Source organism: Egretta garzetta, unplaced genomic scaffold, assembly GCF_000687185.1.
Source record: "Egretta garzetta isolate BGI_Z169 unplaced genomic scaffold, ASM68718v1 scaffold89, whole genome shotgun sequence".
NCBI classification, from domain to species: Eukaryota; Metazoa; Chordata; class Aves; order Pelecaniformes; family Ardeidae; genus Egretta; species Egretta garzetta.
In genome coordinates this window covers 2,072,875-2,090,963 of record NW_009269997.1, presented here as the reverse complement: position 1 = coordinate 2,090,963, position 18,089 = coordinate 2,072,875, and positions in this window count along the sequence as shown.

The following is an 18,089-nucleotide window of genomic DNA, read 5'->3' as shown; positions in this document are numbered from 1 at the left end:
CTTGCAACATTCAAGCATGATCAGTGACATCTCTTCATGCATACACTGTGCATTCCATGAAAAGAAACTAACTCCAGTTGTTATTTATGTTCTCTGTCAATATATAATTCTGAAAACTCCACTTATTCAATGTTTTCATGGTGGCCTCTTATTTTGTTCATCTTTTTATGAGAGCTATTAAAAGCTTTTAGCCACTTTCTGGCTTCCTGGAAGGTAATGAATTATCTGTGGTTCCAAACTAATCAATGACAATAGTCTTTCTAGAACACTTAGGCAGACCATACAGGGGTAACCAGGGAAATCCAGATGGTTACTACCACAATAAAAGGCATTTAACTGATAATGGCTAGCCAGGTTTTCAGATCTTCTCAGTATATTCTCATTATATTAATATACTTCTGTTACTGAAATAATAGTGAGAATTAATTGCTTCTAATTGAGTTTGATGTTGTTAAATCAAATGAGTGTCCACAGCATAATACAAACAATGTCAGTGGTATTTGCTCCATTACAGCAACTGAATAAACTCTAAATACAAGTGCTCAAAATTGCATCCTTTAAGGATCTCTAATGAATTAAATTCTGACCATTAAAGAAGAATGAGTTTTTATAAGAACAGCCCTTGGGAGTCCTACCATCGCCCATGCATAACGTGAGCTGAACCCAATAAAACCCAAATTCTGAAGACTGGAGGAAGGGTAAAAGAGCTGGTGTGCATAGTTCGTGCTGTAGAAGCTGACTGATAACATTCATGACCCCAAGACTTTTGTCCTTTTTCCCTCCCCACTGTAAAGCTTTCAAAATATGTTAAATACATGAGAAAGAGGTGCAATGACGTGTATAACAGTAAAGTATTGATATTTCAGTTCTTTTCAAGCCCCATTTTCACTGCTGCTAACAAGCAGGTCCTTGTTAAACCCTAAAAACAGGGGTTTTAGCCATTCCTCTCTGGCTGGAATGGCCAGAGAACCTCCACTGTGGATTGCTTGGCAATTGTTTGGATCTCTCATTCTGAAGGTATTCTGAGATGGAATTTGTAACTGTCACATGTGATAGCAACAACAATTACTTTTCTTACTTAGAGACATACTGACTGTTCGTATCTAAAAAGATTTCAACCTGAAGTGAGCTTTCCTACTTAGATACAAGCAGACTTTCTGCAATATTTTCAAGTAGGCACGTGCATTACTTTCCATAGCTTTGCCATTTCTCCTGAGTTGACAAGAATAAGCCTCCACACTAACATGCAATGATACAGCTGTGGTTAATTATTTATATAGCCCTTCAGTAGCACATCCCATAATAAGCTATTCAGATAGGGTAAAAGTGATGTAGAGTCTTGTCTTTCAAGTTGGACTAGATGACCTCTAAAGGTTTCTTCCAACCCAAAGCATTCTATGATTCTAAAACAGAGAAAGCAGGCTGAAAACTGAATAGATAAATATGAAGGAGGACTTTTTTTTTTTTTTTTTTTTTTGGAAGAAGGGTAACATTTATTTTTCTAAACTTCTATCCTGAGCTGAAGCAATCATTTAGAGAATTGATGGTAAACAGCTTGTCAAGATCAGTTCCATTACCTATGGGGAGATGTCAAATACTTACCCTTATCCCAGGGAAATTCCACTAAATCTGCTAAATCTTATTTCTGTCCTGAGGAAATCCTCCAGGCATTCTGTGAAACTAAATATTGAAAAACCTAACCCACTCTTGGCAAAAATTTCTTTGTTGGTACTGAGAAAATGGAAACTGAATAATATTAAGGGCTTACTCTGACCAAACCATGGAAGAGAGTACCAACAGAGCATTAATAGTGCAGATGGGTAAAAAAACAGACTTTGGTTTTAGTTCTGAATTTCCAGGCAATGAAACCACATTAAAAAAAAGACTGGATGGGCTACCCAGATGTCACCTAAACCATCCTTTTGTCCAAATCTATTTCAATCATTATTGAAGGACATTTTTCTAACACTATTTTAAAACCTGGCCAGTGATAGGAGTCAGAAAGCATCACAGGCAATCCATTTCAGAGCTGAAAATATTTTCCTAATGCCTACCTTCTTTTCTTATACTCTAATTTGAGCCTGCTACTCCTTGTCTTCCACAGAATGAGCACAGAAAAAGATGAAATTTTCTTACTCTTCTAAGCTTTCTTTTAATACTTGAAGGTAAATGTCCTCCTCCGATTTTCTTTCTGATCTAGATGAGAAAATCCCAGTATCTCCAGTCTCCCCTCTTGGGTCATATTTTCTAGATCACTGTTCATTCTCATTGCTGTTCTCACACCAATCATTCCAAATCTTTCAAAGTATGATGACGATAAGCATAAAAACCCTAGCACTAATGTATCAACAAGGCCATAGCAAATTATTCCATGTTGTTGGCATCATACTTCCATTTCTACATCCCAAGGTGGCATTTGCAATTTCTCCCAGATCATCCAAAAGCAAGACACTGATGGCTTACATTCAACTTGTGACTCACTCTAGTCCCATATCCTTCCCTGAAGTACTGTTCCCCACCTCCTGTATTTCATTGTTAGTTATTCTTCCAGTGGAAGCTATATGTGCAGAATACAGGCAAGTACAAGCTAATAAGACAAACATAATGAAGATTGGTTCTTTAATACCAAACTACGTAAACATATCCTTCTAATTACAGTGTTGATGAAGGCTGCATCAAGTTCCACAACTGGATATGATTGAATGAGGTATTTAATGAATAACAAAACCAATGGTTTTATAGACAAGTCTTGTCAGTGTTTCAGCTATTTGAATGAAAGCTGTAAAGAGACTGATAGGAAGAAACCCATGGAGTAAGCATACAGATCAGATTGTCAAATACATGGCACAGCCATCCCTTTCCTCCTAGGTAGCAGAGCCTGAAGAAGGACAACATAGGACACAAAGAAGCGTGAATTTCAAAACTTACAGACCACTTGGTCTTTGTGACTGATGCTTTGTGTCCCAAGTTGCCACAAACTGTCTGCCTTAGCAAAATCAATCATGACTCCTTAAAATAAATAAATAAATAATCAAAGACACCTCATTGCTCAAGAGATTATTTGCCTATTTAATTTTCTTTACTTTCATGTTAGATCTTCTCCTCAAGTTTGTTAATTTTGCTTCAGACTCTCTCCAGGTAATGACTTTCAAGAGTGATATTTTTTTAAAAGTCAAGGCTACACTAGAACCTGAAATGAAATTAGATGCAACTGTTGTGAGGAGTTCTATGCCTGAAACATCTCCTAGAAATTCAATAGTTTGGCAGTGTGGTGATCATGGGAAGACATTTACTCTTGATTTCCCTGCAGTGAGTTAAGGTGTTTCTCTATGTGTGCAAAATATTTATATCTTAAAATATTTATGTGTTAAGTAGACAAAGATGTTTCACATTGAGCTGCTAGAAATGTCCTGAAAAATATCTTTAAATATTAATGTTTCCCAATGCAGCCCTTAGACCCTCTGTTTGCAGTGACAAAACATTTCAGCTTGTTATAACTTTGCTATAATTACACCCCTCCATTTCTCTTTACCCCTAGATATTTTGTGCATATAGATAATGGCATTCTCCTGGGGGAGGGGCAAACTAATTTGTTATTTCACCTGCTTCTTTTATGAGCAGGAACAATTCAAAGCTACTTAACACATTTTAAGCAATTTGTTCTCCTCTTTGTAATAATACATTGCACACACTTAAAAGCCAAGGAAACAAACGACCAGACAAAAAAGAACATGAGAATAATACTTCAAACTGATCTTGCCAGGCAACACAGTGTACAGAACACACTAATCATGGAGAAACATGGAACATCCCACTCATCTGATGTGTCCAAGGATCAAATTTCCAAAATGGTTTTGTGTAACTTAGGAGCATAAATTATTTTTTCAAAAATGAGATTGGCATTTAGATTTTCATGTCTCTTATAATGTCAGATTCTGGAACTTCAGGAATATATAAGTCATTTTAAGTCCCTCAAGACTCATTGCTTCTCATTGTTCCTTAAAGAACACACTGTATTAAAGAAATTGGGTGTAGTATTTATATAGTATGAGTATAGTATATTAGTGTGTAGTACTGCCAGAAGCAATTTGTCAGGGCCTTAACTGTTCCTGAAGAACCAGTCAAATCAGCAGTTATGCAAACACTGTTATGGTGCAGGTCTGACTGCAAAGATGCCTTTTTTTTTGGCATTTGATTGTGTTGCCCATCTCTGCAAGCAGCAAACAGAGTATATAAATCAAGATTTTCTCATTTTCTCTCATTTTCCTTTGAGTTATAAATTATTGCAAGACCGGATTGCAAGACCACTTGCTCCTTGGTCCAAATGAAAGAAATAATTTCCTTTCATGCCAGTCTATGTCAGTGGAACAACTAACATATCTTCTTTCAGTCCCAAAATACCGTGAAAGATGGCTCTTCCAGCACTGATATCTGCCTCCTTATCAGGCTTTACAGACAGTTGCTGCACCTAGAGTGCATTTATCTATGAGATACAACAGGAGATATGCTATCCAAAAGATGTTGGCTGTCAGGCTTTTGGTGCTGAATTAAAAAAATTAAATACATAAAATATCTTACATGCTAAAATGCACTCATATATTTTATCCCTAAGAGAATGTGGCTTTGTATTCAATCATTGTTGTAACCCTTTTGAAACCCTAGGTGTGACATGATTTAACCCTGGGAACCATCTGGCCAACAGTTATCATAAGAGACATCACTGGCTTCATTTTTTTAATTGACCTAGATGTATTTCACAGGCATCATCAATAGCATGTGATAAACATGAGATGGGAGTGCTGTGCTTAAAGTTTATACTGTCTATAAATCCTGCATAGGAGTTAACTGGGCCACAGGCTTTCAGAGGAATAGAGTGTATTTGTAATTTTGGACAACAAACTTCTTACAGCTCCCTAAAACCCCTCAGATTTTCAAAATGGACATCAAAAAAATCACACAACCCAGAAATACCTTGAAATCATAAGACCTGACTTCAAAACAAACAAGCACAATTAAAACATCCCTAGTTAGTGTTTGTAAAGGTGTGCAAACTTCAGACTCAAACTCCACAAGTGGGAAAAGCATCCAATTACAAAAATATATTGCCCATGTGAACATCATGAAGTTCAACAAGGCCAAGTGGAAGGTCTTGCACTTGGGCCAGAGCAACCCCCAGTATCAGTACAGACTGGGGAATGAATGGATTGAGAGCAGCCCCACAGAGAAGGACTTGGGGGTGCTTGGTGGATGAAAAATTGGACACAAGCTGGCAATGTGCACTTGCAGCCCAGAAAGCCAATCGTATCCTGGGCTGCATCAAAAGAACCATGGCAAGCAGGTGGAGGGAGGGGATTCTCCCCCTCTAATCTGCTCTCGTGAGGCCCCACCTGGAGTACTGTGTCTAGCTCTGGGGTTCCCAGCACAAGACATGTCCCTGTTATAGCAGGTCCAGAGGAGGGCCACGAAAATGATCCGCGGGCTGGAACTTCTCTCCTGTGAAGAAAGGCTGAGAGAGTTGGGGTTGTTCAGAGAGAGAAGAGAAGGCTCTGGTAAGACCTTATTGCAGCCATTTTTATTGGGATTACATGATGGTTTTGGTAACAGGGGGCTGCAGGTGTGGCTTTTGTAAGAAGATGCCAGAAGCTGCCCCCATGTTGTACAGAGCCAGTTCCAGCCAGATCCAAGATGGACTCACCTTTGGCCAAAGCTGAACATATCAGAAACCTTGCTAGCTCCTCTTTGGTAACACACTTAAGAAAGGATAAAAACTGCTGCACAACAGCAGCTGGGATAGAGGAGTCAGAACATGTGATAGAAACAACTCTGCAGACACCAAGCTGAGTGAAGAAGGAGGGAGAGGAGATGCTCCAGATGCCAGAACAGAGACTCCCTGCAGCCCCTGGTGAAAACCATGGATAAGCAGGTTGTCCCCCCACAGTCCATGGAGGACTGTGGTGGAGCAGATATCCACCCTGCAGCCTGTGGAGGACCCCACACCAGAGCAGGTGTGTAATGGCCTGAAGGAGGCCGTCACCCTGGGGAGAGCCCACACTGTAGCAGGCTCCTGGCAGGAACTGCAGCCCATGGAGAGGAGCCCACACTAGAGTAGGTTTTCTAGTGGGACTTCATGGGGGATACAAGCTGAAGCAGTCAGTTCCTGAAGGACTGTAGCCCATGGAAAGGAACCATGTTGGTGCAGTTCCTGAAGAACTGCAACCCGTGGGAAGGACCCCTGGAGAATTTAACGAAGGACTGTATTGTGTGGGTGGGTGTCCATGTTGGGGCAGGAAAAGAGCTTGAGGAGGAAGGGGTGGCAAAGACAATGCATGATGAACTGACTGCAACACCCATTCCCCATCCCCCTGCACCACTCAGGAACAAGAGTTGAGAAACCCAGAGTGAAGATGAGCCTGGAAAGAAGGGAGGCGTGGGGATAAGGTCATTTTAAATTTGTTATTATTTGTCATTATCCTACTCTGTTTGAATGGCAATAAATTAAATTCCCCAAGTCGAGTCTGTTTTGCCCATGACAATAATTGGTAAGTGATCTCCGCACCCTTATCTCAACCCATGACCCTTTCATCGTATTTTCTCCTGCTCTCCCATTCAGGAGGGGGAGTGATAGAGGGACTTGATGGGCACCTGGTGGCCATCCAAGGTCAACTCATCACATCATTCAATACTTAAAGGGGGCTTATAAGAAAGACAGAAAAAGACTTTTTACAGGCCTGTAGTGACAAGACAAGGGGAAATGGTTTTAAACTAAAAGTGGGTAGGTTTGGGCTGGATTTAAGGAAGACATTTTTTATGATGAAGATGGTGAGATACTGGAACATGTTGCCCAGAGAAGTTGTGGATACCCCGTCGTTGGAAGTGCTCAAGGTCACATTGGACAGGGCTTTGAGCAATCTGATGTAATGAAAGATGTCCCTACTCACAGCAGAGGGGGGTAGACCAGGTAATCTTCAAAGGTCCCTTCCAACTTAAACCAAATATGATTCTACGATTCTAGAGATTTGGAGGTATGGATACAATGGCAATGGGAGCCATAGAAGAAATGGAGATAAATAGATCATATTAAGAGAAGAAGCCTGTAAAACTATGCCTTTTTACCTACCTCAGTCAAGAGTTTTATTTGCAATTATCAGACAGAAGTTATACCCTCTTTTGTGAAGACAGAGAGGAAACTGTTCAACTATATAAGTATTGGCATCTGTCCCCATGTACATGCTCTGGGAGATCCCACACAGCCTCCATCAGACCTTTCAGAGTCTATAGGTCTCCCTGAAATCCATCTCCAGCCTTGTGAAGACATCTTGATACCTAAAGATGATCAAAACGGTGCTACACGCCTATGTTTAGTCAATCCCAAAATATTGTTACTGTGCTGTACAGACCTCAGCTATTTTTCCTTCCTCAAATACCTCTCTCTCCTTCAAAAGTCATCCAAGTCCAGACTGTTTCTTTGACCCCTTATGTAAAACACTTGAGTCATCCTGTCAGGAGACAGGACCAACACAGCATGGTTTCACATCATGTGAGTGGGGCTGCAGCTGGTGCATGAACACCTTGCCAAAGAGGAGTTTGCAAGTCATTTACGAGCCAGTGTTTATCAGACAGATCAGACTAATGCACAAACTCATGCAAGTCCTGATTCATTCCTAAATAATCTACTCTGAGAATAGATGCTAAGCTTGATGAACTAGAAAGAGAATGGCTTCCATGATAAGCTTGATAATTTGGCTAATTCACTGTCAATGTTTTGATGGGTGCTATTGTAAGCTATCACTGAGACTTTCTCTGGCCTAATACATACCCACTGAAGAGATGTCATAGCTAATTCAAATTACTTGCTTTATTATAGAAGATCTTGAGCACAGTTTACTAAGAGTGCCCTGCCAGCCATTTGAACAATGGGTGCTGGCCAGAGCCAGCTCTTTAAAATGGTCAACCCTGAAAAGGCATAATTAACCTGCTGAGCTATAAGCGTGTCACCATGGCCCACACGCTCTCTCTGCTATGTAGAGAAATGAGACCTGCAAAAGATCTTTAAGCATCATTAAGTCCAATTACATTCTAAGTAGGACAGACTGTTAAAAGACTCCCTTATTCAAGCTTTTCTCCCCTTTGCTCATCCACACAAGAATGTGTAACATCCCAGTTCTCCAGGTCTTGAACAGGTTGGTTTCGTACATGCATAGAGAAGTAAAGGGTTTTTTTGCATAATACATGGTCATATCAGTATTATTAATACTTAAAATGGCATTTACATTAGTAAGCAAGCTGAATAATTAAAAAAATGCAATTTTAGACTCCTAAGAAGCAATAACTTTGCATATAAGTATTATGAGAGACTTTTTCATTCTTTATTTATAAAATGAGCAAAATTTAGTAAAAAAGTGTAAGAGATAGATAGCCTACAGTCATTTTGATCTAAGTAAATTTGAATGTGGTGACCTAGCACAGCTTTTATATAGAAGTAAACTTGCATTACTGCTCTCTGTCATTAGTAGCCAACACAAATGTAGGTCAAGCTATTATTCATGGTGGACTGATATTTGAATTACTTCCATAACCCCAGGGTGTAGAGGATAATAATACTGTAAGCACGTCCTTGCATTTGTAAGATGACTTCTGTATGGCACAGAGTGATACAGAAGTGGCATACTTGCCTTCATGTGAATTCAAAACCAGGCTGAGTTGCTTTTGCAAAGTTCAGCTAGCTGCAGTCTTGGGCTTTAGAAGTCCGGGATGGGACGAATAAGCATGGAAAGAAGAGCAAGCAGGATATAAGATCATGAGGAGAAGAGACCATATTGCACTCCATTTTCTCTTTAGCAATCGTACAGAAACTTGTATAAGACAGTTCTGACTGGAACATTTGGTGAGGTCAATGGAATTTTTATCAATACTTCTTCCTCTCTCTTTGAGAGAGTTCTCACTTTAATTCCCTTGTCCTTGGGAGACAGAAGGATGGCTGCCAGTACCATTGCTGTGACCTGGAAGGGGAAACTTTCCTGTGCTCTGTGCCTGTGAGAAGGGAACCAACACTGCTCTGAACATGATGGCAGTGAACTGTGGATGTTTGCTGAGAACCTACTAGACTTCCATGCCAGCTTTCCTACTGTCACACTGCCTGTGTACTGACAGAGCAGGACCAGGCCAGCAACCTGATATTTACTTCCTCTGTCATGTCAAATGTCTTATGTCAGCTCAAGGGGAATTTGTTCTAGAATTCCTCATGGTATTGATAATGATCTTTCCCTGCAGGTGCCAATTCCAGCCAGGAGCTCTTACCATTTCTTACCCTGCTGCTGAAGTAATTAAAATTAAAAGACCCACAAGTAGAAAAAAAAATCCAAGAAAAAAAGTATAAATTTCTTTGCTAGTCTAGGCTTCCCACAGGAGGTCTAATTGGCTCCCTCTGTAATGCCTGTAACAGTCCCCACTGATTTTAAGAGCTGGATCTGTCTTTGCATTTGGAATTTTTTGCAAAATCTTGGCGAAGCTCAGCTAGTACAGCTTCCAACTCTATAATCATATAATGCATATGATACATGAATACATGCATATATTCATGCATATAATGCATATAATGCATTAATATTATATGTACATATAAGGTTGTATGTACGATTATCAAACTGATTGGCTAATCACAAGTCTTGAGGTACATCTGTCAGTGGAAAGAGAAGGAATCCATTCCAATGGGACTGGAAGAGTGTTTGGATCCCTCTGGGAACTCAGCCTGATGGGGACCTGAGAAAGGTTCTGCTCACCCTGTGTCTCCAAAACCAGAAAAGCAAACCCTGCTAGTTTCCATGTGGAGCTGAGCTCCTCTGGGATGGGGAGTCAGAGACACTCCCCAGTAGCACAACTCTGTGAAAGCTGGGCTCCTCTGTTGCTTTCAGCTTTCTGTTTGTCTTTTTTTATTTGGGGAAAATGAGCATAAACAGTTTAACTCAATGTGCAGCAGACTGAACTTTCCAGTAATTGAAGGCATACCTGAACACACAAGTCTATCCACATAAGGGGTTGAGACAGCCTCTTCTTGTAGATTTATTTGTTGTCACCATCCCTAAAAGGCAAGATGCTTTAATAAGATGGGGGGGGGGCATGGAAGATATCTGTCTGATATTCCTCCTAGATGGAAGAAAAGTAATACTCGATACAATTTTTTACAGCTTCTCAGAAGCCTATCCAGCTGACAGATTACCAGGATGATCTTTCAAGAATACTAAAAGATTATGTGCATAATGATGAGTTTTCAGTTCTTTTTGACTTCACATTATCAAATACACATAAATTGCATGCCATTCAGGTTGAAAAGTACTGGTTTTATTGCTGCCTTTAGATCTCTGATGCTTCTTATGGGGGACTTGATCGTTTGAGGCAAACTGTCTGTAATCCTGTGTTTGAAAAATATGTTCCTTCATATGCAATAATGAAGACCACAAGTTCGCACTGACTTCGTTTAATTGTCCTTGTGTACATGTTAAAAACTAAGCAATATCTCTATTTATTGAGAGAGCCAGTTTTCTTAAAGTATGTCTGCACAGTGAGGTGGATGCTACCTCAGTCCATACACTGAATTGTCAGGACGTAAACCTGTTTCAGGTCCAGAGAAGTTCTATTATTGCAGTGCAATGCGAGTCCCCTATTAAGTTGTTTCTGATGGGTTTACTACTGCATGTAAAGCCATGCTTTAATGTCACTACATGGAGGTGTTCCAGCTGCCATGGTGCAGGGTGTGGGCAGACCTAGAGCAAAAAATGTTGCATGTAGCTGCATGGATGTGCATCTCTCTGCAGCACTCTGCATAAGAAGTGCTGGAATGTGGAAGTGAAAACTCCTGAAGGTACTAGTCAGATACAAACTACAATTAAAGCAAAAAAGAGAAAGAACAGTTGAAGTTGTTTAGGAGAGATACATCTGGAGATGGTCTGTCACTTAAATGAAAAATGAAAGGAAATGCAACTCACTGAAAGGGTAGGGGAACAGTCTCAGTGAACTGGATGGAGCAAAGATTGGAAACAAATGATGGAAGAAAAAGTGCTATTTCTGTTTTAAGAAGGGACATAATTTTGGGTGTAGTTTTTTTTCAGGGTGCTTCTGAGTTCTTCAGTACAGTCATACCAATGCAGCCAAAGTAAAGTCCTTTCTATGCTGTACCAGTGTAGAAATTAAAATTAATTGAATTTTAGTTATTAAATATTTTTCCTAATTATCTTGACCTGTTATTAAACTACATGGTCTTTTTCTGTGCTGCTGTGGGTATGCTGTTGGTATTCATGCTAGCTGCTTTAAAGGCATCTGAGATACCTGCATTGCAACTGAGTATCTTATCAGAATTTGAGGTAGGCATTTCTGAAATTCAGGACACCATCTGAAATCCTTAGATTTGAGTCCTTTTACTTCTTTTGTATTGCCAAACCTACCTGAAGAGACGTAATTAGCAGGCTAAGCTTCAGAAGGTGTCCCCTTATGGGGATGTTCAAGGTGGTAACTTTGAGGACATCTTCAGACAAATAAAGGAGTGCTTTGTACCTAGATACCTCAGCTTGTAATGTGACACAAATGTGAGCAGTGTTTCAGAAAGGACAGTAATGGCCAGCTGGGTGGTCTCCATTGGGATTGTGTAAGGAAGGGCTTCAGCACTGGTCTGGTAATTTAAGTTTCTTGCTTTTACATATGCTTGACACATTTTGGTGTCTTTACAACGGGTGAAGAAGTACCTGTTAGAGAGTTCACAGAGAGTTATTTTGTATTTCTCAGAGCTGAAATCAAATAGTTCCTGAATATGGCCTTAAGCTATTCTTTGTGTCATTTTCCCTAAAAGGACCTTTAGGCATTTTGAACCTAGCATTGGTTGCTATGGTCAAGAATTGCTGAGGAGCTCTACCTGAAATAATACATTGTTATGGTGTAGCAGGATTGTGCAAATTAGTGTTTGTAAAGTGTTTGCAGTGCTGTGGATGAGGGGACTGGTATGAGCCCAAAGTATTATTAGTATTCGCTCTACAGAGGGCTTTGCACCCTGACAATCATTGATGTCTGGCCTAGCTCTTCCAGTTTTGCATTTTTTCTTTCTGTTTTTGCTCTTCTTTTCATAGCATCATATTTAGAATGCCATTAGCCCAGGCCCTGAATTGACTGATAATTTACAGGCATTTCAAAGTAAAGGCTTTGTTCCATACCCAGGAACATTGTGCATATCATAGGTTACTTTCTGTAACATAGCAGCACTATCTCACAGTAATGGTAGATCAGTCTTTGTTTGAATAAATCAGCCCTCAGATCATTGAGGAATGAAACTGGCATCTGGAATTTATCTTCTGCGAGTACTCTTAAGATGGGGACAACATAGCAGGAACATACAGAAGGCTAAGTAGAAGGAGAAATAGCATGAGCAAGTGAATCCAACAAGTCAGTTCTTTCTTCCTCTGAAGAACAGCCCTAAATATATGATTTCAAAAGAAATTTGATCTATGAAAAGAACCCTTTGCCTGTTACAGAGGTCTTACCACTAATATTTACTTCCTGGGCACACAAACTGCAGGCAGCTCCATGTTACCTACTTGTTGTTATCTATCTAACAGCCACGTTTGCTGAAGTTTTCACCTGTGTCTTGACTGACATCCTTGACAATGGATATTGTACTCCATTAAAGCCCTGCAAAAATCAGTAGGTACTGTTTGAGTTAAGGTACCTTTGTTATACTTAAGCACGTGCATAGTTTTAAGCATGTGAATGAAACCATTGATCTTAATGGGATCAAAAAGTGAAGAGAAAGTTTTCTAGCTGACAAGTAGGTTACAAAGAAGAAGCTAATTTTAGAATCAGTTTGGGAAAACAAGTAATTCTGGGTATGGCTATGACAAACTCTAATTAGCACCTGTGAGGAATTAGAAGAGATTTGTAGAATAATAGTTCATACACTGTTCAAACTTTAAATAACAATTTGTTCTGAGTATAATTATAAATAAGTTTTTGCTTCTCGTTAATTTTCTACTTGTTTACTAAAGCCATTGTTCAAGTGCAGAGCAGAAAGAAACCATTAGAAACTGTTTACACTCTGCAAATTATAGCAGAAATTATAAGGGAAATGTATATTAATGAATAAAAGGACATTGATCCAGAAAATGTTGTGCCTGAATGAGGTTAAATTGCGCTGATTATTTTAATGCATAACCAAGAATGAGTAAGTGAACCAGTACAACTTCTTCCTGATGCTTTTGCAAATAATTTTTTCTGTCTTGTCTGCTATTATTTTTCACACTCTTGCTAAAATTCCTTATTTGCAAATCTCTCCTTTAGGCTTGGTATTTGCAAATTATGTAAAACTAATAAATATATAATCATTAAACTTCTTACGTAAAAGTATTTAAATATACTTTAAATATGAAGAAGGTGGTTTTGTTTACTCTTTTATTGCAGTCTTTGAAGCTAAACCTTTAAAATATTTCATGAATCATGAGATTTCTCATCCTCGTAGCTGCATGTGTGAACCCAGACAAAACTGGCTGTTCTCTCCATAAAGCTATATTCCTATATATTACCTTACACACTGGTATAGTCAGGAAAAGTTGGGCAAATATGAAAATTCCTCTCCATTCCATTGTAGACTACCAGCTGAAACTGATGATACCAAAGTAATCCCTGATTTGTACCTTTGCAAGGGAAAGATACACTTTTTGTGTTCTTTGTAAGATCAGTGGATTTTATTAGGACCCTGTTTATTGTTTTCTTCATAACCACAATAGCTGGTTAGCACACTTGTGGGTACCTCTCTTTAGATACTGCAGTTATATTGTGATCATGTAGATTGGAGTTTGCTCACTCCTAATTGATATACAGTTATGTACACTTGATTCTCTTACTCACTATTCTACCAGATTACTTTGCAAAGGGTCCATCATCTCAGAAAGTCCTTTTCCACTCATCTCCCTGGCATTACATAGGAAAGCAATTTCCTAGAAACAATGCAATTTATCTGGAACATAAAGGTGTTTTACTTTGTCTTTTAGAACCACCTTTCTCCTTCTTTTGGTGTGAACTTAACTCTGAAGAGTGAATTAAAAGTAAGAGAGGATACCACAGGCTTTTGGTGAGAATGACCTCACAAGAGTTTTCTCTATGGTGCATTCTCCTCTACATCCTCCCATAAGACAACTGAAAAAACTAATACATTAGTAATGAGCTTCTGGGCAAAGATTTAGGTTTACAACAGAAGAAAAAAACCCACAACAAATAAAACATTTCTTTGTTTAGATGCAAGCCCTTCTCCACTTCTTCCTCTCCTGCAGAAAAAAAATGGCATAGAAAAGCTTCATAAAAACAATCAAACATTCTAGACTGAAATCGAGGTGGGTACCATTTTCCAAATCTTTCTACTTAGGATGCTATTGGTGTGAATGAAAAAGGTTAGATTAATTTTAGATATCTACAATTAACTACAGCTAACAGACTACTATGTTTGTTCAGCCAGTTGCCTTTCACATCTTTATCAGGCTCACAGAACCCAAAACTCACTTAGATATTAAAATGTATGTCTTCCTTTAACCTCTGCTTTGATCAGATGACACTTTTGCTGCAGAATTTAAGAAATCTCCAGGTAAGGGGGAGTTTAAATATGAGTTTAAAACTCTATCTCATTTTAAAAGTTAATTCTGCAGCTTAATGTTTTGCAAAGTTGCTCCTTTGCATCCACATGGACAAAGAATGTAGGATGGTTTATGCACTTCCAATTGGAATATATAGCTCTTGAAATCCTGATTTTCTATTTCCTTCTCACAAAAGGAAAGTTCTGGAAGAAAGTCACTGAATTTTCTGATGTTGCTGAAAATCCCATGGAAAGCAGAATTGAGTCATTTTACATTGGTTCATTTAGGGGGGGCTGGGGGAGGGAGAGAGGTGTGGATGTGAGCTTCACCAGGGATCTCTAACATGAAACCACTCATATCTTCAGTATTGTAACTACAGCTGGACAAAGAAACCCACTCACCTACCCAACTAAAAAACCAACAGTCCCCCTGAGCCCCCCGCCCCAACCCTCAACATTATTATCATCTAGACTAGAGCATAACAAATAAATGGTTTAATTAAAATCCTCCTTCAAAGCAGTGTGAAAATCACAGGCTATGGGTAGAAATGACTGGTATCCATTACCACACTATTTTACAGACGGGCATTCAGTTAAAATGCCACTTTGTCTTGATTTTGGCTGGAATAGAGTTAATTTTCTTCCTAGTATAGTGCTGTGTTTTGGATTTAGTATGAGAAGTATGTTGATAACACACTGATGGTTTAGTTGTTGCTAACTAGTGCCTAAACTAGTAAAGGACCCTTTTTTTTTCCAGTTTTACATGCCCTGCCAGGTGCACAAGAAGCTGGGGGGGGACACAGCCAGGACAGCTGACCCCAACTGTCCAAAGGGGTATTCCAGACCATATGACGTCATGCTCAGTTGATAAACTTGGGAGAGTTGACCAGGGAACAGTGGATTGCTACTCGGGGATGGGATGGGCATCGGTCAGTGGCTGGTGAGCAATTGCATTTTGCATCACTTGTTTTGTATATTCTGTATATTCTATTATCATCATTATTAATATTTTCCTCTACTGTTTTATTAAACTGTCTATATCTCAACCCATGGGTTTTACTTTTTTTTTCCAATTCTCTCTCCCATCCCACTGAAGGATGGGGGAGGAGTGAGTGAGTGGCTGTGTGGTGTTCAGCTGCCTGCTGGGCTAAACCACTATACACTTAAACTCCAAGAACATGCGGAGGTTAAATCCCAACATAAGTGGGAGAAAGGTGGGGAAGGGAGAGGAAGTGATTTTGACAAAACAAGCCAAGAAATAGTTTTTTCTGTATGAGGCTTCAGCTTCTGTTTTGAATTTCAGCTGATCTAAACAATTGTCACCATAATTTCCAATTAATCAAGCATCCAGCACTTATTATCTCTCAACAGTCTTTCATTCTGAACACAAAAGAACATCTTTAGGAATGATTCAGCAGGTGATCTTAGTCAACTCTTGTGAGTAATCTCCTTTTCCCTCTGAATGAGAAAATCACTTTGAGCGGTACCAGCTGCCTGTATGGATGTGAGAAGACCATAATTCTTGCATTTCCAAGGTTTTGGCCTATATACTTTTTTCTCCTTCCTACATACCTTCTAATTCTTTGTTTTGTTGTGCCTTTTTTTTTTGTTGTTGTTGTTATTATTAACTTCTTTTAATTCCTTTGGTGGTTTGCAGTTCATTTTGATTTTAGTTTGTATTGGATCTGTCCATCTGCTCCCCAATGCACTCCAAATAAAGACAATTGAGCATCTTCTTACAATCACTGAAAGTAATGTATACTATTAGCTTTCCCATCATGTAATAACAAAATACGGTATGACTGATATGAGGAAATAAAGATTTTGTAACAGTATTCTCTCTGTGAGCTCTTAACTAGAGTTTGAAAATTTCATGAGACTAATTTTGTAGATGGGACATTATCAGAAGGTGAAGTATTTTTCTCGAAGTTGAGAAAGAAGCAATGACAACATCAGGAACAGAAGGTGGGTCACCTGAGTATTATCATCGTCTTACAAAAATAAGGCCAGTTGTTCCTTTGTACCAGTGAGCCCACAGGAAGCTTGCTATGGTAGGGAATTTTTTTTTAGAGAAGTGCAGCAAAGTGCAATCATTTGTTTTACTTTGGCCTTTTGGTAAAAACATGAAAACAAAAAAATGCAATCTTATAGAATTGTTCAAAAGAAAGAAAATGGTGCATCACCAGCCAAGATGTTTCAACTGGAGAAAGGCAGTACTGTTATATCAGTTCCCTTAGCTGGGTTTGCTTTGCTGTGCCTTTTGCAGTCATATTTAATTATTTTTCAGATGTCTTTTACCTCTACATTTCATTGTTTTCAGAGTGATTTGGGGTCCCCTTCTCTTCTTTACTCATAGGGCAGCCTGCCCACTTTAAACAGAAATGTATTAGTGAAGAATTTACCCTCAACAGGTTTTTGACAGATTAAGGTGGATACTAGCAGACACTTTTTATTTGGGTGTTACTTTTCAGTTCAAAACTATCCACTCAAATACTGTGGGGACTTCATTTTTGATCCTGGTCCTTTGTTGCTGCCACACCAGCCTACACATGGTCTCTTCCCTCTCGGCCCTTTCTTTCTCCTCTTTTATACCTCCTGCTGCTGATGCATTCTCCAGTTGCTTATCTAACCTTCAGGTTTCCTCACCTTACCATGCCTGCCTTATCTCGTACCTTCTTACTGCAACACTTTAGTTGCTCTCACCCCTACAGCTTTTGAGATAGCTGTAGGAATGATTGGTTACCACATTTAATTGCCGTGTGTTTGTTATTCCTGGTGTTTCCAGTGGAGCTGGACTGACCCGGTGTTATATTTGCATAAGCTCCAGGCTGTCTACAGCCACGGCCATCCTTTCTGGATAAAGTAGTCTTGTTGGAATACAAGCTGGTTTTAGTGGCTAGAAACAATGGGATTAGGTGCATAGCAGTGGGAATGTTTCTTCCCTAGAAATCAAGTGCCTTCCCCACCGAAATAAACTTTACTTGCTCACACATCTGTAAAGCCTCAGTATTGCCCATGGCCACTAGTCTTTAGAATTACCACCTCCTGCATAAATTTTTTTTCTAGAGAAGATGAGACCCCGTTGTGAACAGATGATCAATGGCAAGAGCTGGGAATTTGCCCTGGGGGCTGTCCTCAGCTTGAAGTCTTGTTTAAACTTATGGTAATGCTGGGCAGGTGTTTTTTCCCAGTCATTTGACTAACTCAGTCGTTATTTTAGTTCTCTCTTGGCAACTCCTCCTTCTCTGTCCTTTGTGATTTTAGTTGAAGGAAATCAGTATTTACTAAAAAGCCTCAAGTTCACAAGGTTTCACAGAAGAAACTGAAGCATATGGGCTGTCCTATTCTAAGGCTTCTAATAGCACATATCTTTATATTTTATAGAAAAAACTGTAGGACCCAAGTTTTTCTTAACAATTTTTTTTGTCATATTACAAGTTCTTTTTTGGAAACACAATAACAAATATTCCATCATTATAGACTAAAC